Below are 14674 nucleotides of genomic sequence, written 5' to 3' on the forward strand. Positions count from 1 at the left end.
TTTGTAAAAATATTGAAATAATGAGGCTGTCAAATAAAAGTGCACTCAGATAATTAAGTGTATTTGTTAAGAGTCATGGATTCATAGACATTGGATTTATATTCGGAAGATAAGAATTAATACACATACAAGTGCACTCGATGGTGGGTAGGGTTTAATGGAAATAAAAGTGCACTCAATAGTAGATAGGGATTAATAGACATAAAAATGCATTCGATAATGTGTAGGGATTAATAGACATAAAAGTACACTCAATAGTAGGTGTGGATTAATAGACATAAAAGAACACTTGATAGTAGGTGTGGATTAATAGACATAAAAGTACACTCAATAGTAGGTGTGGATTAATAGACATAAAAGAACACTTGATAGTAGGTGTGGATTAATAGACATAAAAGTACACTCGATAGTATATAGGGATTAATAGACATAAAAATGCACTCGATAATGTGTAGGAATTAATATACATAAATGTTCACTCGAAAGTAGGTACGGATTAATATATATAAAAGTGCACTCGATAGTCGGTATGAATTAACAGACATAAAAATACACTCAATAGTAGGTAGGGATGAATAGACATAAAAATGCACTCGATAGTGTCCAGGGATTAATAGATAAAAAAGTGCACTCGATGATGTGTAAGAATTAATTGACATAAAGGTGCACTCGATAGGGTGTAGAGATTAATGTACATAAAAGTTCACTCGACGGTAGGTAGGGATTAATAGATATAAAAGTGCACTCGATGGTGGGTAGGGTTTAACGGAAATAAAAGTGCACTCGATAATAGATAGGGATTAACAGACATAAAAATCCACTCGAGAGTAGGTAAGGATTAATAGATATAAAAATGCACTCGATAGTGTGCAGGGATTAATAGACATAAAAGTGCACTCGATAGTAGGTAGGGATTAATAGACATAAAAGTGCACTCGATAGTGTGTAGGGATGAATGAAGAGTGCTAGGGTAGAAACTGAAAAGTTTAAAGCGCATTTATTAACGGATGAGAATTTAAATCCATTGTTATAAATTATAAATATGAAAGTTCAAACTGTAGCAGTCAGTACTAAAGTATAAATGGATTTAACTTGTTATATTTCACCGAAATTTCTATTCTGGTAACAACATAATACTAACGTTGAATTACAACAATGAACTTACTGAGAGAAACCTGGTAACAACATAATACTAACGCTGAATTACAACAATGAACTTACTGAGAGAAACCTGGTAACAACATAATACTAACGCTGAATTACAACAATGAACTTACTGAGAGAAACCTGGTAACAACATAATACTAACGCTGAATTACAACAATGAACTTACTGAGAGAAACCTGGTAACAACATAATACTAACGCTGAATTACAACAATGAACTTACTGAGAGAAACCTGGTAACAACATAATACTAACGCTGAATTACAACAATGAACTTACTGATAGAAACCTGGTAACAACATAATACTAACGCTGAATTACAACAATGAACTTACTGAGAGAAACCTGGTAACAACATAATACTAACGCTGAATTACAACAATGAACTTACTGAGAGAAACCTGGTAACAACATAATACTAACGCTGAATTACAACAATGAACTTACTGATAGAAACCTGGTAACAACATAATACTAACGCTGAATTACAACAATGAACTTACTGAGAGAAACCTGGTAACAACATAATACTAACGCTGAATTACAACAACGAACTTACTGAGAGAAACCTGGTAACAACATAATACTAACGCTGAATTACAACAACGAACTTACTGAGAGAAACCTGGTAACAACATAATACTAACGCTGAATTACAACAACGAACTTACTGATAGAAACCTGGTAACAACATAATACTAACGCTGAATTACAACAACGAACTTACTGATAGAAACCTGGTAACAACATAATACTAACGCTGAATTACAACAACGAACTTACTGATAGAAACCTGGTAACAACATAATACTAACGCTGAATTACAACAACGAACTTACTGATAGAAACCTGGTAACAACATAATACTAACGCTGAATTACAACAATGAACTTACTGAGAGAAACCTGGTAACAACATAATACTAACGCTGAATTACAACAATGAACTTACTGAGAGAAACCTGGTAACAACATAATACTAACGCTGAATTACAACAACGAACTTACTGAGAGAAACCTGGTAACAACATAATACTAACGCTGAATTACAACAACGAACTTACTGAGAGAAACAACTTTTCAAAAGGTTAATATATCGTTTATAAATGTATTACAGCTAGCAATAATTCTTAATCCAAACTACCAAAAATCCTCAAATATTTTTAATTTACCAAGGATTACACAAACACGAATGAAAAATAGAACTTTTCTTTCCGTAACCTATAGATTCGTGGTTACAGTCCCGTCTCTTTTCAAAACTTCAGTTGTTCGTTCACATATTTTATTCATCAGTGGCTGAAGAGAAGGAACAAACGTGAGTATTATAGTAGCAGTGTGTGTACAATGGAACTGATTCTACAATCTCACGACAACATGGATATATTGTGAAAACAAATATAAGTAAAAAGGTGTTAGAAAATTTAAAAAATCATGTAATGATGAATACTTTATTAACATTAGGTCAATGTTTTCTAAATTATTATGTAGGTGTGTATATTCTGAACCTGTTTTAGCATAGAAAAACATTTGAAAATAATTTAAACATTTTTATTTCAAATAAACATAAAAACACTTTATTTCTAAGTGTTTTTTCGCTTAAAAAGACGCACGTATGTGGATAGGATAAGTAACAAAACCCAGAAGCACACCCTCTTGATCCACTTAGTATTATGTAAAGTAAGGAACCATTTATATTATATGTGGTTTTTCGTATTTCTTGAATTTTAAAATTTTATAGAATCAACAAACGTATAAAATCAATATAACATATATTTTTTACATTTATAAACGTTTCATATTACACATAGAAAATATCTGGTACACAGCTTTAAAGAAGTAATACTATTTATTTTTAAATCATTGTTTGTTTGTTTTTGGAATTTCGCACAAAGCTACTCGAGGGCTATCTGTGCTAGCCGTCCCTAATTTAGCAGTGTAAGACTAGTGGGAAGGTAGCTAGTCATCACCACCCACCGCCAACTCTTGGGCTACTCTTTTGGCAACGAATAGCGGGATTGACCGTAACATTATAACGCCCCCACGGCTGAAAGGACGAGCATGTTTGGCGCGACCGGGATGCGAACCCGCGACGCTCAGATTACGAGTCGCACGCCTTAACACGCTTGGCCATGCCGGGCCTTTTTAAATTATAAAAATATGTATATATTGTTATATTCCCGTATATCATAGCATGATATACATAGCACATGATATTATAGCACAGATGGTCCTCGAATAGCTCTGTGCGAAATTCAAAACTTACCGGAAGGTAAGACACGTTCGCTGATATATGTGTTTTAAGCTATTTCATTTTAGTGTATTTTTATTTCTACAGCTTTACCTTTATCGCTGTATGGTTGAGGCGTCCTTAAAGTACGCACTAGAAAATGTACATATTTTATTCGAAACGTCTATTAAGATAAGCGCCATTTTGTTTAACCTTCAAACCTTAGAAGTTTAGTCTTTCACAAAACAGCATTCGAAGGAAACCTGGGTTTATCAATTTTCTATCTGCCTAGTAACTGTTCAAAGCAAAGAAGTAGAGAGACACTGGGACAGCGACGCTGTAGAGTGATTTCAATCTGTCACTAGCCGCTACTTACATGACCGCACAAAAGACGGCGTCGAGTGAACAAACATGGAGAGCAGAAATTCTCTTGGGATCTTTGTGTCGTAACAAAATATAAGACCGCAATTTATAGCAGTGAAAGTGCACTGGTACCTTTTCATTGTAGTTCAAATATATTATATATGTCCTTAAGCCTGAACAGTTTATTACGTTCGTAAGAAAACCACACAACAGTAGTAACCACAAGATCTGTCTGATAGACACATGAAAGTTAGTTTAAATTTTTATTACCCACTGCATCAAAAACTCAAGAAATATACAACGAAGTTTTCAGATTTTTTTGTAAACAGTTTAATTCTGAAGCTTTAATAAGCAATCTCTGAAATGGTGGGAGTCATACCTGGCTGTATCTGAATATTACAGGATTGTTTTATGAGTGATTCAGAGATATACGTCGATGTACAAAGAGGATATGACTACTTTCTGTCAGTAGAGCTTGGCGATTTGAATCTCACTTCCTCCCGTTAGTACAGCGGTAAGTCTACGGACTTACAACGCTAAAATCAGGGGTTCGATTCCCCTCGGTGGGCGCAGCAGATATCACAATGTGGTTTTGCTATAAGAACACACATACTCGTATCTCAGAACGGCTCGTATTGGTATTAACACTTTTACTGACGAGAAGAGAACAATGTTTCGACCTTCCTAGGTCATCTTCAGGTTAAGAAAGAAAGAGTTTGAATGTGACCGTTGACGGACACATATCTTAGGGACGAGAGTATAAACGGGTACTGGATTGTAGGGGGCGTTTGCAGGTGAATGTTAGGTTATTAAATAGTATAGGAATAACTGTGTTCCTTTATATTTGTTTAATTTTGGTTTTAGTAGCTGTATAAGTAGGACTTCTTCGATTTTGCGATTTGTTTACCCTAATTAAATCAATAGTTTAAAAGCGTTGCTGTAGTACATTATCTGAAGAACGTTCATCATTACAGAACTTTTTTTGTGAAACTTGTGAGAAACTGCTAGAACAAAGAACCAAAATATCTGAATATATGTCCTTGCTAACATGGTAGCGCGGTCAGATTTAAAATCTGCGTAATAATGAAAATTAGCATAATGTCCGATATGTAACAGGTACAGATGCGATTACGATGTTACCACCAGGTGGCCAAAACGTTACTGGATGAGAAAAGAGAATACGTACAGGAGGCAGGGGGGATATTTGATGATGTACCCTCAGGAGATGAGAAACAAAGAATCTTACAAGGGTAAAAGGAACTAGTGGGATTGACCGTCACATTATAACGCCCCACGACCAAAAGAACGAACTTCTTTAGTGCGACGGGGATTCAAACCCGCGACACTAGAGGGAAGACAGCTAGTCATTACCACCCACCACTAACTCTTGGATTACTCTTTTACCAACAACTAGTGGGATTGATCGTAACATTATAACGCCCCCACGGCTGAAATGGCGAGCATGTTTGGTATTACGGTGATTTGAACCCACGACCCTCAAATTACGAGTCGAGTGTCTTGACCACCCTATGCCAGGTCTGTCGGTAAAAGTAGGAATTTGTAGTTAGGTTTTTGTTGTTTCTTACATAACTTTATTCTGTGTTTTGTTGTGTATTTGTGTTAGTAATTTTAACTTCTAAGTGTTAGTTGATGCTGGGTTACCAAGTTGATAATTTAACCCTCTATAAGATCTTAATGTTAATGAAATGTTAGGTCTTCAAGTGTAAATCTAAATTCAACAGTTGAATGTATTCAATGTCCTGAAGGGGCAACTTACTTTTATGTTATCATTAAAATATCTACATTAATGAATTAAAGCACTATATATAAAAGCACTAAGTTATAGGTGTATGCATGAATGTGTATACACAATATTTCAGTGTAACATACTAACTTATAGATGTTGAAAAACCAATACTTCAGCGTATAATTATGAGCAGTTGTTGACAAAAGAAAAGTAGAATTTTAATTATTTTTTAGCTGTATATCAGTCGTCTCATTATATGTTCTTGTCATGTGATCAGCTTTAAGTTGTAACGTTATAGAACTTAGATCCTTTAAAATGTTTATTTATTATGGAACATAAAAGCCAAAAAAGACACATTATTCGTGTAAAAACAAAGAAACTGTTATTTTATCTAGCGATAGGTGGCTTTTATTTATAATTTATTTTGGAATTTATTCGGCTACCAACAAAGTTTCGTTCCTGGAAGACTAAAAATGAAAAATATTTTTCGAAGTTTCTAAATAGTTTGATTTTCTCAGGCACGAAATGTTAAGTGTTTTTTTTTATTATTATTTTTAGTTGGCATTATGACAAGAGATGTAAGCAGTGTAATTTATACTTACTTGAGTGCAGGGAATTCGATATAAACCAAATAGAAAAATCAAATAACGTAGACAGACTCTGTTAATCACTAGATATATATTTTGATTAGAGAGCAATTTTCATTGTTCACTGTATGAAATAGCGGGTTTCTCCTTGGCCATAACAAAGAGCAAACATAGATGACTAGAATAACTTACGAAGAACAACTCGTAAAACGATTGAACACAAATGCTTCCACACAGTGAAACAATTTCTGAGAAAATCCCCGCGCGCATTAGATATCACGAGCCAACGAGTTTTATACTTGAAAGGCCTAACAACTCCTTAATGTATATTACAAGTTCGGTATAATTCAGATTGGTACTTCACGAGATAAATGACCAAGTTCTGTCACTGTGTTATGAGTTTATAATTAAAACGGTTTCCTATAGGAAAATATTCACTTATACATTGTAATCGCTGTAAAAGTTTTAAGAGTTCTGTTTCTATTTGTTGTTATTCAGATGTAACAGCCAGAGAAAGTTGTCAGATGAAACAGATATCAAGTGATATTCTAACAAACATTTTTACAGTTTTATTCAAATGAAGCTATTAAATTTTTATCTTTGAATTATACAGAAAAGGATAGTTAGTGACGCCACCGTTCACGAATACACTTCTGATCGTCACAGAAACTCTTGTTAACATAAAACCGGCAGTCTCGAACTGAGCGTAAAGCATGATTTCTCTCTTCAGGTACCTCTAACATGACCTCCTGAGTCAGACAGAAACAGGAAATGCCATTCCATGGATTTTATAGTATGTTAAAAAGAGACTCAAGAGGTTTCGGCCGGTGGGCCAAGTCTCTGTGTGTATGATCAGTGCTCTACATTCCTTTAAACCTGGACCCGGCATGGTCATAATCTGAGGGTCGGAGGTTCGAATCCCTGTCACACCAAACATGCTCTCCCTTTCAGCTGTTGGAATGTTATAATGTGACGGTAGATTCTAATTTTCGTTGGTAAAAGAATAGCCCAAGACTTGGCGGTGGGTAGTGATGACTAGCTGCCTTCCCTCTAGTCTTACACTGCTAAATTAGAGACGTCTAGCGCAGATAGCGCTCGTGCAGCTTTGCGCTAAATTCAACACCACCAACTTTTACACCTGTAGAAGTGTAATTTCACCATTTCACTTTCCACTATTTAAATGTAGTTTCCGTATTGGTTACATCTTATGTTCTTAAAAATACGATATAAACTGCCCAAGACTGCAACACTTTTTCTTTCATGTGACACAAGTATGTCAAATTAACAAACATCTCAGGTTTTATTCTCTAGCTGGCCCTGTCTACAAAAACTGGTATCGTTTAAAACTTCGTCATTCAAAGGGTTGAAATAAAGTAGCGACTGAATGACATACGTCAGAAGAACGTTTTCACAATGACAAAGCCTGGTTTTGTATATATTTAAGCCTTGTGGGAACTAATTAAACGAATCTGTCTGATAACGGATTTTGTTAACAGAGTAAACAAGTAAACCAGTTGCTACATCTTCGTTGTATGTGACGTTTTTAAAATTTAATGAGAAACTGCTGTGTTTGTATAATACGCCATTTTGTTTATTTTGTTTGAAGATCGTGTGGTTTTAACTTGTAAATGTGCTAGGAAAGACACTAGAAAAGTTGCACGAGGGATATGTGTGTGCTAGCCGTCCCTAATTTAGTAGTATAAGACTAAACGGAAGGCAGGTAGTCATCACCACCCACCACGAACTCTTAGCGGCTCCTTAACTAACGAATAGTAGAACTGACCGTCACATAATAACGCCCCCATGGCTGAAAGGGCGAGTATGTTTGGTGGAAGAAGTCAATCACCCTATCCACCTGCCCATGCTGGGCCGATGCTAGGAATAGTTACTGATAGCTATTTAAGAAAATTAAATCATAAAGCTTGGTTTTATATTTCTGACTGAACATAAATTCTGAAGAACTGTAAATAGAAACATTTTAACAATTCAACAGCAGGTTCGTCGTTTCACAAAAGGCTTTGTGCATGGGAAGATGAAACAAACCTCACGTGGGCTTCCCAGTTCGGCTGGTTACCTACGCTGTACCATAACTTGCGTTTGGGTCCTTTTCCTAGCTTGATGGAAACAGTCGCTCCCCAAATGACGCCCCTGGTTACGGCCAATAAGCTTATCTTATAGTTGTTACACGAGTACAAGGAACACGAGGAATCCGTTAACACGAACTTTCAACGCATGACTGAATAAGAGAAATCGAAAAGAATCCACAAGGTTCGCCGGATAGAGAGAAGAGTTTCACGAGGAAGTTTCTTAGCCATTCTTCTCTCTTTCTCTCTCTGTGATCTGGCGTAATTCAGTGCAATGCATTGTCATCGTTCGTCAGGAATTAATACTGTGTGAGGTTACGATAGGCGGACGAACGGTCGATGGAACTGTCAGCTTTCGGAGGCTGTGACAGTACTAGGTCAGGAAAACAAAAATCAGTTCTATGGCTAATTATATTCATTTCGTGTACCAAAGACATGGACAACATATTTACCTGTTAAAAGTTTACAGTTTGAAAATAACAAAAATAAATAAATATATATATATTCATAGCTTTAATGAGAATGTACAAATCTATCATTATCTGGGCTCTAATTAAAAGAAAAACGCTATTTAAAAAAAAAAAAAAACTTTATCACAAACCAGGTTATCACAAGATGGCTTACCAGGAACATTTCATAATTTCTCGATAATTTACAAGGCACAATAGACTTTTCTAAAATAGCCTCTTTGTTGATTTGTCTTTCGCATGAAGGTCAGCGCCTCGGCTTACGAACATAGATAGGCCTAAAGTTGTTACTTTTCAAGGTTTTGATGTGTTGATTACCACGAAGCGTGTTTCCCACAGTTGTGAAAGAGGTTCCTCATGAACTGGTCACCCGATCGATAGAAGAACTGTACTTTACAGAGGGCTGTTTTGTTAGAGAATATTGTTGTGTAATGTGTTTTCCTCTATGAGTGGGGGAGAGAAATAAGCCTTGTCCTCTATTGTACGTTTCCTTTACAAATTTATATTGCAACACGTGCCATAAAAGAGACGATTCGTTCATTATGTGCCCTTCACTCACATGCTACTCAATTCGCGCATGCTCGTCCATGTGTCGCATGTCAATGTTTCTAACCTTAACAGTATGGTGAAGTGTTCGTAAGGTGCAGTGTTCGTCGGCTTAAGTTTGTCAGACACTTTAATGCATGGGAAATATATTAGTCATACAACACGTGCTAAAGTATGCTTGTCAAAACATTAAAGGGGCGGAGCTATATGGCACGCTCCTTGATGTAGCGTTATATTCTTGAAAAAAATCTCCGTTTACATTTTTTAAATGTATCTTTCTCCAATAATATCACGAAATCGTAAATAATATTTGAATTTTCAAAGCAATGAAACAGAAACAACTTAGTACCAGTTCCTTTATGGAAGGTTCATAATTAAAGCCAGATTCTATTTCGTTCTCAATAAAGGCGAAAACAAAATTATAGACATTTGTAAGTAGATAGTAGGGAATTTGTTAATTATGTGAATTTTTACGCGTCGTGAGCGAGAGATAAAAACGGAAAATGATTAAAAATATATACGTTACTAACTTAGTTTCCACTGAATTAATATTTGATTAACTTACAGAAACGTAGTTTTGTTATTTCTAAAAGAACACGTGAACCCCCCCCCCAAAAAAAAAAAAAAAAAAAAAAACACTGGTAGATGGAAAGTAATCGTTTGAATTATCTATTTTCCATTATAAATAAACTAATATTTTTGTTCTTTTATTTGCATATGCGGTAGTTTCTCATGCTGTTCCATAATTACGTTTCTTGGACAAACTGGATGTTTGTCTAATAAAACAAGCTATTGCTGTAGGTAAGTTCAATCATGACCAGTTTTCTTTTTATTTCTATTTACATGTTTGGAGACATTCTTCAGTTAACAGAAACGGTTGACAGAAGTATATCTAAAAACATTAATTGATCGTCAGATATATATCACAAGTAGAGCCTAAAGGCAAGTCGAGAATAACTAAACTCAAGCACTCGGCGTTTCTATGTAGTTATAGACCAAAGCACATACATAGTAGACGGGTAAACAGAAGTGAATGTGTGGCTCGTTACAAAACAAACTACAATTGACAGTAGCTTCAAATGAAAATATTAATGACATGTTTGTTTTTAAAGTAAGGTACTTTGTTGAATCGCTTTTTAAAGATATATATTACATTTTTTTTTATTAAGACCATACAAAAACAAATAACCGGAATTTGTAAGGCTGAATATACGTTACTCCTTTACCTAGAAAAATTCGCTACGGAATTATTTTTTCCGTTACAAAAATGTGTGCATCTACATTGGCTTTCTATTGCTATTATTTTGTCAAATATTTTGGAGGGATCCTAAAATTCTTCAATTATATTTGAACTATATTTAAAATATGAGAGTTTTGTCCCCAGTGTTATTCGTACATGAACCTTAAAAAGTAAAAAAAACGAATAAAGATATAAAAAGTAAAAAAAATGTAATAATTTGAACATATCATTCATAATAGAGACAAAACATAAGTACATATAATTTTTATCGAACTCTTATCTCTAAGCTGTTTCATTTCAAATTACTAAATCACACAATCGAATATTTTTGTCAGCCGACGGAATTTGAAATGTTACAAATATTTATATTTTCTATAGAGATTTTTAACATTAAACGAAGGTCGATCTAGGTTTGACAGATGCATTTTGCTGTGAGAAATTGAATGAAAAATGAAAAAAATCTGCCATATCAGATGACAGTGATTAAGTGTACCACCCAGCGACAAATGCAATGTACCGTATCAACAGAATTTTTCAGTTCTCTATCACTTTCTCGTTTTGTTTTATATTGTCTGTGACTAATTCGGTCTACACCCGTGACTCTCTAGCAGTGAGTAGATTTTTAATAATTTATATAACTGCCAGCCTTGTCTTTCGATTGAGAGATTTATAGATAACTCCATTATAAATACGCCCATGTTTCAGAACAGTAGACAATATATATAGACGAAGAAAATTAAAACGTTTCGGTAGTAATTCTTCTAGGGTTTTCAAAACTGTCATAATACTCAACAATGACTCCACTTTTTCATTGTTTATTGGAGAAAACGGTACACACTATGCATGCAACATATTTATCAAAATAGAAATCGTTACGTGGAAGTTGACCTCTTGATTGTTCAGTGTAACGTGTTTTCTCAAATACACTTAACTTTCTCACAGAATCTAATTAGATTAAATATTAAAATGAAAAATATCACCTTCAAAACCCAAGAAACCACAACAATAGCCATACAATGTTATTTACAATAACGTCATCTTCTATTCTCACAAACTCAGATAAAATTCATAAAATTATTAACTGACAAATGTAATCCCTTACTTTGTTCTTATTTATAATAAACATATTTAATGCGAACCATATTAACAAACAACAACATTGCATTGTAAAGATAGTTAATACCGGCAGAATCAGGTCGAAATTTTACACTGGTTAAAATAATTAAATTACTTTAACTTCGAATTGTTCGCATGGGAAAACTGTCGAGCCTTTTACAGGTTCTTTTAAACATCACACAAGTAAAATGTATCTCAAACCAAAGAGTTGTTTTGAATCCATATCACTATGGATAGCAGAAGTAAAATATATTCAATTTACTGCATCAAATACGTCACTTCCCATCATTGGTCTCGTGCCTAATAGGAAACACTAAACATATTACTACTCTGCTACATTGTAGTGTACATTATAGTGTAAGCATGCTGTGAACCTATTATATCGCAAAGGAGATTAAATGTATCGTAATCCATTTCACTATATAGGAGAGTAAGCGTAGCTCTAAGCACTCGAACAATAGAGGGCATTAAACGTATCACAAACACGGGCCTCTTTAAAGGAAACTAAAATTACATTTAATCCAACACGTTGTAATTCCATAACTTACGTACATAGTTAACTAATGTAGGAAACCTGGCATGGCCAAGCGTGCTAAGGCGTGCGACTTGTAATCTGAAAGTCGCGGGTTCGCGTCCCCGTCGCGCCAAACATGCTCGCCCTTTCAGCCGTGGGGGCGTTATAATGTGATGATCAACCCCACTATACATTGGTAAAAGAGTAGCCCAAGAGTTTGTGGTGGGTTGTGATGACTAGCTGCCTTCTTTCTAGTCTTACACTGCTAAATTAGGGACGGCTAGCGCAGATAGTCCTCGAGTAGCTTTGTGCAAAATTCAAAAACAAACAAATATATGAAATTTAAGACGTGAGATATTTTTTTTCTGACTGTGGTAATTTATACAAGTCACGTGATTTATGGAATTTCTCCTTTTATTTTGGCTTTAGCGATTCTCTCTGATAGAAACTTCCCAACTTTGAGAAATACATTTCAGGTATTTTTATAAAAGTATGTTTTCAAAGTTTAACAAATTCTAAAATATGATCGCGTTGAAAAAGGACAGTGTTTTATCATAGTTGTGTATATTTCTGAATCTATTTGTGTTTGGGGAGTTGAAACCATATTTAAAAAAAAACGTTAAGTGTTAACCAGCTATGTTATTGAAAGTAACTCAAAGATTAAGATAGCTACAATGTTTTCAAAGTGCAGTAGGTCTAATCATTTTCACTTATTTCGCATAGGGCGTCCCCAGTGGCTCAGCGGTATGTCTGTGAACTTATAACGCTAAAATCCGGGTTTCGATACCCGTGGTGGGCAGAGCACAGATAGCCCATTGTGTAGCTTTGTGTTTAATTCAAAAAACAAACAAACAACCCATGGTGCATTATCCTCAGCAACCCAGCAAGAGATATTTTATAATGATTTAATAAATACGATCGTCTCGATTCGACATGTAAGTTCTTCTTTCAATATAACTATATTTTTTGTGACAGAATTTTAATAAGCAAAACGACTTGACAATTCAATAATAACTTCCAATATGCGATATGCTACTGAATACATTCGGTACTTTCGGCTCTGAGAGCGTTATAACTGTGACAGTCAGTCACGCTATTCGATTAAGGATAGCCGCACAGTAAGCGGTGAGAGCTGCTGGCTGTTTACCCTCTTTCTGATCAGCAGTTCCAAATCAGAAATGGCTACACCAGAATCTGAGAATCTCTGACCCGGTGATTATTCCACATGTTAGTGAAGCATTTTGAATATGTCATTAACCTGTATGCCGCTGCTACGTTGGACAGTTATTTCTCTAATAAAAGCTTACGTAGTTCATTGTAGAAAGAGAACGGCTTAATTCGTTTCGCTTCTCTTCCCTTCCATGAGAAGCTGTGTACTGTGAGTATTGTGTATTCTACACCCAAACACGCCAAAATGTGTCTGTGTATCAGTTACCATTGTGTTTAAACTCAATACACGCTCCACGTAAGGATTACATCGCCACGTGCATGTGCTCTCACGCTCTTTAATTCAATCCATCCAGAACTTTTACTGTTTAAGTTAACGCAATCGTTCATAAATATTTTATGAATGAAGAAAATGAAACCTTACAATGATTTCAATGTCATTTGATGAACCCTTAACTTTCTTGTTTACACGCAGATGACATATAACATGGCTGCCTACATCTTCATACAACAAGGTTTATTTCAAGCAACCTAATAACTGTTCAAGTGTGCTTAAAAATAACACACACACATATGTTTACATGGTGAGAGCAATAATACTAGTTTTCAACGTTACTTATTTTTTATTAAGCGAAACATTTTACCTGATATTTTTGTGCGCAACGTTTCTTTTTTTTTGCCTAGTTTCGCAAATATTTGTAAATAATAAATTATACATAACGTACGCGTGCAAATGAAAATACTTGATGACGAAAAACTCACTTGAAATAAAAATGTATCTCACAACGGCTGGTATGGATATTAACACTTTGATTGTTAAGGAGAGAACAACGTTTCGACCTTCCTAGGTCATCTTCAGGTTAACTTAACAAGATGGTGACTTGTTTAGTAGATTAAGGTTAAGCCTAAATCATTGTATCAAGTAATAATGCCAAATATGATAAAGCTTCATAATGTAAAACCTAATTCTTCCATTGCATGTCATAAAGCATTATATCCTTTATTGGACTTATTAGTATGGTTTTGATACTAGCACGATCAACAAATAAAACAAAATGAACGGACTAATTAGTAAGTATGAAGTCCCTCATTGGCTCAGAGTTAAGTGTAATGACTTATAAGAATAAAAACCTGGTTTCGATACCAATGGTGGGCATAGCATTGTCCATCTCTGCATTGAAAACCAAAAAAGAAAGCAGATAAAAGGTAAGTTTAAAACTGAGACACTAATATTCAATCTATCAGTCTCTACAGCTGTGATATAAAGTATTAAACGATGTTTCCGTACATAATATATTCTAATTAACTTCATTTATTGCTAATACTTTACTGTCGCGAAAACGTACACTTATGATGGTAAATAGTTATATATAATAGAAGTAATTAATTATGCTAACTAAAGATAGTGATTTACATAAAAATAACTGAATTTTATTTTTACTCCAGTGTAA

General features: G+C 34.7%; 1 protein-coding gene and 1 long non-coding RNA gene across 2 annotated transcripts in view; both read right to left on the reverse strand.

Moving 5' to 3' along the window:
* Window positions 1-14674, reverse strand: part of LOC143231662 (cell adhesion molecule Dscam1-like) — a 147875-nt gene that overhangs the window by 108550 nt on the left and 24651 nt on the right. The window lies entirely within an intron of this gene.
* LOC143231424 (uncharacterized) lies at window positions 6636-9061 on the reverse strand. Its single transcript, XR_013016913.1, has 2 exons — window positions 8798-9061; window positions 6636-8546 (listed from the first exon to the last, which is right to left on the reverse strand). It is a non-coding gene; the product is annotated as an uncharacterized LOC143231424 (long non-coding RNA).

Source organism: Tachypleus tridentatus, chromosome 11 (assembly GCF_004210375.1).
Source record: "Tachypleus tridentatus isolate NWPU-2018 chromosome 11, ASM421037v1, whole genome shotgun sequence".
Taxonomy (NCBI): domain Eukaryota; kingdom Metazoa; phylum Arthropoda; class Merostomata; order Xiphosura; family Limulidae; genus Tachypleus; species Tachypleus tridentatus.